At 45.5% G+C, this 9,109-nt stretch overlaps 1 non-coding gene across 1 annotated transcript; it reads right to left on the bottom strand.

Moving 5' to 3' along the window:
- Positions 1-4,159: 4,159 nt before the first annotated feature.
- On the bottom strand, positions 4,160-4,266 carry LOC133793100 (small nucleolar RNA R71). The gene has a single exon (XR_009874560.1). It is a non-coding gene; the product is annotated as a small nucleolar RNA R71 (small nucleolar RNA).
- Positions 4,267-9,109: the final 4,843 nt, after the last annotated feature.

Here is a 9,109-nt window from a genome sequence, read left to right as displayed (position 1 = left end):
AGTCACTGAGGCCAACCTAAGGTTGGTCGGTCTTCTGGCACCTCACCAGGATGTGAGGGAATCAACAGCGGGGAGTGCCACCAGTGGAGAAGTCCCTGAGCAACACCAAGATGTGTCACAACCCCCATCGAATAAGGGCAACAGGAGTGACCATCAACGAACCTTCTGGCGCCCCACGAACTGCCTCTACTTCAGTCCCTTTGGTGAAAGGCAAGAAGAAGGTTTCTGAACACCCCGAGCCTACTCTTGAATCATCAGATGAGAACACTACTGATTTTTCACTTTTAGATAATTTGCCTATTCCTTGTCACTTATTTGACGGGGACGGCAACTTTAAATACAATCCTTCTTTAAATTCAGACCTCTTTAGGCTAGAGAGTGAGTGTAGCACTAGTACAGTAAATAGTGTAGCGACTAGTAATTGTAGCTTGGGTATTATACTTGTAATTTCTTTGCTCTTATTTCCTTAACTTGGCAAGCTTCTTTTATTATAATGCCTGATTGTTCGTATGTTTTCTTCCTTGCAGACATGTCTGCTGAGAGAGCTTTCGACTTGTACACCAATTCGTCGAGCAAGAAAAAATCTAGCAAGTGCCAGCCTGGGGAGGGCAGTAGCAACCCCTCCGCAAAAAAGGCTCGAACAAGGGATGCTCCTGCGCCAACTCCTACCAAAGAGAAAACTCCTCCGCTAATTCCCATCGATCAAAATCCCCCAGCTCCAGCAAAACACACTCCCCCTGCAGCTCCTGCTGACCTTACTCCTTCGATTTCCACTGACCAAACTCCTTCCAGACATCCAGAAAAAGCTTCAGGAGAAGACCTCATGACCGTGGTGCTTAACTCAGCCAAAGATAGGCTGACCAAGATAACAAAGCACCGCAGCCGGGAGGCTATCAACAATACTGGCTCTATGGCAGTCGACTAGGTCTTCAACCATGCATTGAACGAAGTGCTTAGCGTAAGTCGCCGCTCATACTGTGCTTTACCAATTTACCTTATCAATTTATTTATACTAACAACTTTATCTTTTTATGGTTGCAGGGAGTTCTCACCATGTGTTCTGGCTGGCGGAGCTCGAGGGTACTGTCTGCTCAGTTTGAAAACAAACTTAGCGACTAGCTTGGCATAATCGAGGCCCAACATGCCGACAGCTCAAAACAATCAAAGCTAAACACTCCGAGCAGCTCAAGGAAGTTGAAGCGAAACATACTGAGGCACTCAAGGAGGTCGAGTCGAAGCATACCGAGGCGTTGGAAACAGCCGAGGCCAAACTCGCCTCCCTCGGGGAGGAGCTAAAGAAGAAAGAAGCTTCAATTGCCACGATCTCTGCTTCTAAGGTGCAGTATAAAGAGGCCTCGCTTATGAACTATCGGGAGGCCCACAAGCTTCAAGCGGAGCTGGAGATAAGCCGCAAGGAGACTGCTGATCTGGAGGAGGCGAACGCCCACAACCTCGAAAAATACGAGGGGGCAGCGTTTGAGTGTTTCTATTTTTTTTGGAAGTGCAATCCCAACGCCAACTTTTCTATCTACCAGATCATATAAGGGAGGCTGAGCTGGCGAGGTGTGTGGCCTGCTTAGAGGAAGAGAAGGCTCAAGGGTCTCCCAAGATCTCTCTAGCAACAGGCATTGAGGGTGCCCAGGAAGACGTTGGAGTCACCGTCGATCAGCAACCACAAGAGCCTCAGCAGGATCCTCCGGCCATGATTAGTGTTCAAATGTATCATTTTATTAGTCTTAAAGTTTAAAATTAATTAAGTTTTAATTAATATTTTCATGGATTTATTGTCATATATTTTATATTTGAAAATATTAATTTTAATTTAATTTGTGTTTAATTTTTAGGAAATAAAATATATTTTGACACAAAGAAAAAGAAAAAAGAAAGGAATAACTAAAATTGAAGAAATCTTGAAAAAAGTGGTATTTTTGAAGTTAACTTAGGCCCAAAAAGGAGCCCAGCCCAAGCTTTCAGAAGCTGCCACGTGGCAGAAAGCCACCAGCCGCTAGCCGAGCCTCCAGCCGAGCCACCTGACGAGCTGCCTACCACCTGACGCACCTAACCCACGGGTCCCACCAGCTGCCATGCCGCCTGACGTTGTCTGATGCGCCAGCACCCAAGCCAACCAATGCGCGCCACGTCGCCAGGCTACTCCCCACACCCCCAACAAAGTAGCTGCCACCATTCTGCTGAGCCATTCGAAGCATGCCACATGGTCCCCTTGCTCCCCACGACCCAACACCATTTGCCCCACTTCCATCAAATTTTGTAGCCATTTTCCCACTCTTTTGTACACGATTTTAACACATTCTGGGTCCTATTTCCACTATAAATAGAGAACAAAATGTAGGGAAAAAATATCAGATTGGGGAATTAAGGTGGAGAGTATAATTAGAGAGAAAAACATTCTTTTTTCTTTTATTTCTTTTACATTTCTTGGAGTGAAAACAATGCCTATTTTAGGCTAAATTCTCTTGTGGAAAGGCTAGAGTGAAGTTCATGTTCACATTATATTTTTAATATATTGATTTTTTTATTTTGTTCTTCATTTCTATATCTTTGTTACAATTAAATTTATTTTCTTCTAATTTTTATTCTAAATTTATTAGTGTCTTTTACATAAGTCTAGTCATGTTCTTCTTATGTAACTTAGGCTCTTAATTTAATTTAGGATATTTGTTATATTGTATGCTTTTTACTGCATTCTGTCATTGGTATTTTATCGCTATAAGGTATATAATATGATAGGTTTTTAAAATTAGAAGTTAGTATAATTTAATTAAAGAACATATTTTAAGGTGAGCTTTATTATATATATTTTCCAACTATAATTAATGGTGTAGAATTATAGTTGAGTAGAATGAATCAATTTTATTAAAATATATATATATATGGTTGCATGAATGAAACTTATGTCTTCCATATTTTCTTTCTGATTCTGATTCTAATTCCTCGATTTTGTTTATTTAATGTTTAAAAAAATATATTCTTTTTCAAAGTTACATTATTTCAAAGTTTATTATTTCTAATTTACTAATCTTTCTTTTTATTTGTAATTTACCTCCCTGTGGATACGACATAGCCTGATTACTATTGCGACCGCTTAGGAGTTTATTGGGCAATATCAATTTTTGGCGTCGTTGTCGGGAAGGTAATTCTACAATTAAAGGTTTGCATAGTAAATTGAATTTTTTTTTTATTTAAAAAAAAAGTAGTGTAATTTTTAATTTCTCTTTTATTTTATTTTTCCTTCGTAATTTTTATTTATTTATTCATTTCTTTTATTTATTTTACTTTTAGGTTTAGAATTTATTTTCTAGATTTAGTTTTTTTCCCAAAAAAATAAGAATAAAATTTTATTAAATCATATAAAAAACAACAAAGTATTGAGAACATTTGTGTAATTTTGGAAATTAGTAAAAACCAAACTTGTTCTGTCTTAGAAAAATTGGTTCTTAAATAAGGTTTGTGTTAGCGTTACCCTCCAATCTTTTCTAAGAATCTTGGGGAGTTCTAGAAAAGCTCTTGGGCCTAAAGTGGTACCTTGGTAGCCTTCCCAATTGGCCTGTGAACATTTTTAGTGTATACTTATTACACTATTACACACTTGCGCTTATAATACTTACAAAATAAAAGAAATACTTATGCCACGAAATAGGGACGCACTAGGGAGACTCGTGAGACAACTAGTATAAACTTTAGAAAACTCTCCTAGTTCGTCGTTTTCTTCCATCCGTTCAAACACTCTCGACTCACCGAGACTTCCTGAACCACCCATGATGGCTCATCAAGATGAAGTCCAACCAAGAACGCTACATAATTATTTACATCCTACGCGTACAGCCACACCTTCATGCATAATGTATCCCAACAATATGCCAAATTTCGATTTCAAACCCGCCATGATTAACCTCTACCAACCTTCCATGGGTTGGAAAATGAGAGTCCGTACGTGCATATACAGAATTTCGAAGAGGTGGTGGCTACATTCAACAACCGAGCTGATGCCACCAACATTGTGAGATTGAATTTTTTTCCTTTCTCTCTCAAAGAAAAAGCAAAAAGCTGGTTGTATTCCTTAAGGCCTAGATCTATTGGAACATGAGATGAAATGACAAAAGCATTCTTTGCCAAATACTTTCTACCCCATAAGACTAGCAGCCTTAAGAGGAAAATCTGTACCTTCATCCAAAAAGACCATGAAACTTTCCATAAGGTTTAGGAGAGGTTTAGAGATTTGATAAATCAATGCCCACATCATGGATACAAAAGTTGGCGTCTGATAAGCTATTTCTATGACGGTCTCACAACCGGACAAAGACAATTCGTACAAATGATGTGCAATGGCAAATTCCTTCAAAAAGATCCCGATGAAGCTTTCGAGTACTTCAAAGATCTCGCTGAAAATTCCTACACATGGAATGGACCGAGTCCTATGGACAAGCCACGTTCAACTGGAATCTACCAATTGAGGGAAGAGGACAACGTCAAAAGCCAAATTGAATCATTGAGACAAAAATTCGAGGCTTTCAAATCTCAAGAAGGTACAGGAATCCATATGGCTGTTGTGGATGCTAAAAATCAGGTACTTGTAGGAGACCCAAAACAAGTGCCAAGAGCCCTCGCGTGCCACCAAAGACCCACGCGCGCTGACCGCGCGACGCCCATGCTTCGCGCGAGCTGACCACGCGACACCACCAGGATTTGCGCGCGCGCTGGCCGCGCGACACCACCAGGATTCAAGAGTTTTGGCCGCGCGACACCACCTGATCCGCGCGTAGGGTGGCCTCACCCTCAAGGGCTTCGCCCAAGGATCATGCATGCATAGGGTGGCCTCGCCCCCAAGGGCCACGCGTGCTTAGTGGCCTCGTACCCAAGGGCCTCGCCCAAGGGCCACGCACGTCTAGTGGCCTCGCCCCAAAGGGCCTCGCCCAAGGGCCTCGTCCAAAGGGACACGCGTATATGGCAGCCTCGCCCAAGTGGGTCTCATCCAAAGGCCTCGCGCGCATGATGCCAGTGTTCAAGGTGGCCCACAACAGACAAAAAGAATACGAACAAGGTACCTCTAAAGGGGTACGTACATGCCTGCAAGGATCAAGGGACAGGCCTGACACCTGTACCCGACAAATAGTGGCGGTTGGGAACAGTACGAGGAATGGCAAAACCACCACCACGTCTCTGACACCCGTACAAGGCAAGTAGTGGAGTCATGACCGGGTACAAAAGCTGAGGTGCACCCACAAACTCTGACCATGTACCAGAGCTGACACCACTACCCCTGGAACCACTCTCCTGCTAGTGTACTCATGTACCATCTAGTCCCCTGGACCACCATGTACCCAGGGCCATTGGAGCCTACTATAAAATGAACTCTAACTCCACGTGAAAGGGGGTTGGAAAATTAACTGTAGCAAGGGCACCATAGTGAATACAAACTGATTTCACCATTGTTCTTCTGCAATTGTTCTTGGAGTTTATATTGAGAGTTCTAAAGCTTTTCTTTTGATAATTTTTACTTTGCACTTTTTCTAACTCAACTTAGTTGACGAGTTCTCACCATCAACAGTTTGGTGCCGTCTGTGGGAATCCAAGTACCAAGCTACTGTTCTACCATTACTTCCGGCAAGGAGAAATGCCGAGACGTTCAAAGCGACTTAGGGAGCCACGAGAGGTGGAGGTCCACCTTAGCGGAGTCCAGCTGAAGGCCTCCATGAAGGACCCTCCTCCACCCAGAGATGTAGAGCCCCCAAGGGACCCTAAAGTTCGCGAGGGTGATAGAGAGGTCACGTCACCGGCCCTCCCGCCCGAAGAGAGTCTTCCAAGGGCATCGTCGGGAAATGCCAACGAGTTTCCGCCTCCTAAACCACCACAAGTACCGAACTCCGGCCGGCAGGACCCGGGCCCCTCAATGCATAAACATGATAAGTGTCACAGGCTGACATTTTGACAGCGGAAATGCCCGTGCGACACCTTGACTCCTCTGAGCCATGGTCAGCCTTCCAACCCTTCGAATAACAATGGGCACATTTTTCGCGCGACCGTGTGCCTCTGTACACTTCCATCTCTCGAACAACTCTCGCTGAGCCACGCTCTCAAGCATCTATGAGTGAATCATGCATCAAGGGTATCTAGCCAAGACACCCACACTGTCCATAGGTTCTCACTATGGCAAGGAAAATCCCAACACCAATGCTCACCCAGACATTTGCAAGTCAAGGTAGCATGTGTGGCCAAGAGCCAACACCAAGCTTACGTGCCAACACCTCTCATCATGCCCCATTCGATACTATCCGATTAGCTCACGTCACAGACCAAGGACTTTGATACGTCCATGGTCCAATTCTCAAGGCACCATACCATCATGCATGTTGGCAGGCCCTCGAAACTGGCTGCCAGACTAGTAGCACACACTGGACCTCTGTCCTGCTCAAGCATAGTGCACCCTCCAATGCTTGCATGCTAACAAGTCCCACGAATGGCTTACCATGCCATCTCGTGTAGAGATTCATGGCCATGATGCGCCACGACATCTCTCAAAGGTTTAGGCCATGTTCCATGCAAGCGGCATCCCGGCAAGCCAAGGGAACCGTACCCTTAAACCTCTGGCAGCACACTTCGATGCACTACCGGGGCGGCCAGGTAATGTCCATGAGTATTCCTACTCATGGAGACATATGAGTCCCCTCGTGGTCCTCATATGCCCGCCCTACTAGTCCTCCCAACTAGTAGTAGCTCACTTGACGCACCTGCGCCAGGGGGTGGTGGAGAGCTGACACCAGGTGCTCCCCCTACAAAGAGCCTTCTGAGCTTTTAGCCTTCTACCAGGAACATATATGATTTTTGCTTGGGAGACATATTTGGCTTCCAGCTCACCAATTCTTCAAATCTCCCAAATCCGATCATACCATTGCGTTCATTGACCCTTCAATATGGAACCTACCAAGTCCCGTCCATTTTTGGGCAATATTGAAGATATTTACAAAAATGCCACTGTCGTAAAAACTAGGCATCAGCATGCTCACCAACCTGCACCCTCGCGTGCGCATCTGAACGAGCGCCATCCTAGCTTGTAAGATGCCATCAATGCCGGCATGTTACAATAAGCATCCCCGGGTCCATTCCGTGAGCTCGAGTTCTAAATCTTGATTCTATGAAGAAGAAATACGTGAGCTGCATCGTAAGAACCAAAGGTTGGAGACTACCCTGGAGAATATGCATGAGGTGCTGAATGGCCTATTGCAAGGTAAGTAAAACGTGACCTTGCCCAAGAGAAAAGAGAAAGGTCGTGAGGGGGCAGAGACCACCGTTCCAGTAGACGATGGGAGGACCCGACACTCCACCAGTAACACCCCCTGATCGAAGCAACGAGAACATCCTGAGCCACCGAAGTAGGCCCAGAAACCAAAGCCGAAGACCAACACGGCCCATCACAACGAGGATGAGGTCACCTCTAAGAGAGCACCCTCAAATTTACGGGAAATGCTCAACAAAAAGAGGGCAGGTAAAGGGACCACGCCCCCTATGGCGCCTCGAGAGGGCAAAGGAAAGGGGGATCTTAACCCGTCCGCTTTAAGGGACTCCCTAAGCAAGAGGAGACATGACCTGGACACAGAAATGAGGAGCCTGCGAAGCAAGATCGTCACCGCCTCTGTAGGTCAAGCTGCTGAGGAAGAGTTCAACCATGAGTCACCCTTCGTTAGGGAGATCCAAGCCATCCAGCTCCATGCCAATCTTAAGGAGCCCCATATAACCCCTACGAAGGAAGCACAAATCAAAAATACCATCTAGATACATTTAACGACTTGATGAAGCTGAGGGGAATTGGCAGCGGGGCGAGATGACATTGCTTTGCTGTCACCTTAAAAGGACCTGCGTACAAGTGGTTCAAAAGACTTAGATTGGGGTCCATAAAATCTTGGCAACAACTTTCTGATGAGTTCCTCCAGCAGCACCACGCCATGCGCGACTACACGAGGCCAGGCACCAGCCTCGAAAATGTGAAGCAAGGAGAAAACGAGAGCCTGAAGAGCTATATTCACAGGTTCAATATGGAGGCAGCCAAAGTAGGGAGCCTGACCCGCCGAGAGCTGAAAATGGACACCCGTACCAGGGGGTAGTGGGAATGCTGGGATAAGAGTTATGGCTCGTACGTCTACGGCCAGGAGTCAGAGTCGACACCACTACCACCTGCGCCACTATGTTTATCACCACTCCTCTGACATGGGTACGGACAAGTAGTGGAGACATCATCCTGACGCCTACCCCTGTACTGGATGCACGACCACAACCTCTGAAACCACTCTCCTGACAGAGTACTTATGTACCACTTGGTCTCCAGGACCACCATGTACCCAGGGCCATTAGAGCCTACTATAAAATGAACTTTAACTCCACCTGAAAGGGGGTTGGAAAATTTACTGTAGCAAGTGCTTGAGAGTGAATGAAAGATTAATTTCTCCATTGTTGTTCTGTCATTTTTCTTGAGTTATTACTTAAATTTCTATAGCTTTTTTATTGACTATCTTTACTTGATAATTTTTTCCAACTCAACTTAGTTGACGAGTTCTCACCGTAAACAGTTTGGCGCCGTCTGTGGGAACGTAAGTTCCAAGCTACTGTTCTTCCATTACTTCTGGCAAGAAAAGATGCCAAGACGTTCAAAGCGACTGAGGGAGCCACGGGAGGTGGAGGTCCACCTTACCGGAGTCCACCTGAAGGCCTCCATGAAGGACCCTCCTCCACCCAGAGACATGGAGCCCCCAAGGAACCCTGGGGTTCACGAAGGTGACAGAGAGGCCTCGTCACCGGCCGCTCCACCTGGAGAGAGTCCTCCAATAGCACCACCGAAAAATGCTAATGAGTTCCCTCTCCCTAAATCACCACAGGACCCGGGCCCCTCTACCCGTAGGCGTGATAAGCATCCCAGGGTCCATTCCGTGAGCTCGAGTTCGAAATCTTGATTCTATGAAGAAGATATACGTGAGCTCCACCGTAAGAACCAACGGTTGGAGACCACCCTGGAGAACATGCAAGAGGTGTTGAATGGCCTATTGCAGAGTAAGTCGAGCGTGACTTTGCCCAAGATAAAAGATAAAGGTCAGGAGGGGGT

Source organism: Humulus lupulus, chromosome 7 (assembly GCF_963169125.1).
Source record: "Humulus lupulus chromosome 7, drHumLupu1.1, whole genome shotgun sequence".
NCBI classification, from domain to species: domain Eukaryota; kingdom Viridiplantae; phylum Streptophyta; class Magnoliopsida; order Rosales; family Cannabaceae; genus Humulus; species Humulus lupulus.
This window is presented reverse-complemented; position numbering and strand designations above follow the sequence as displayed.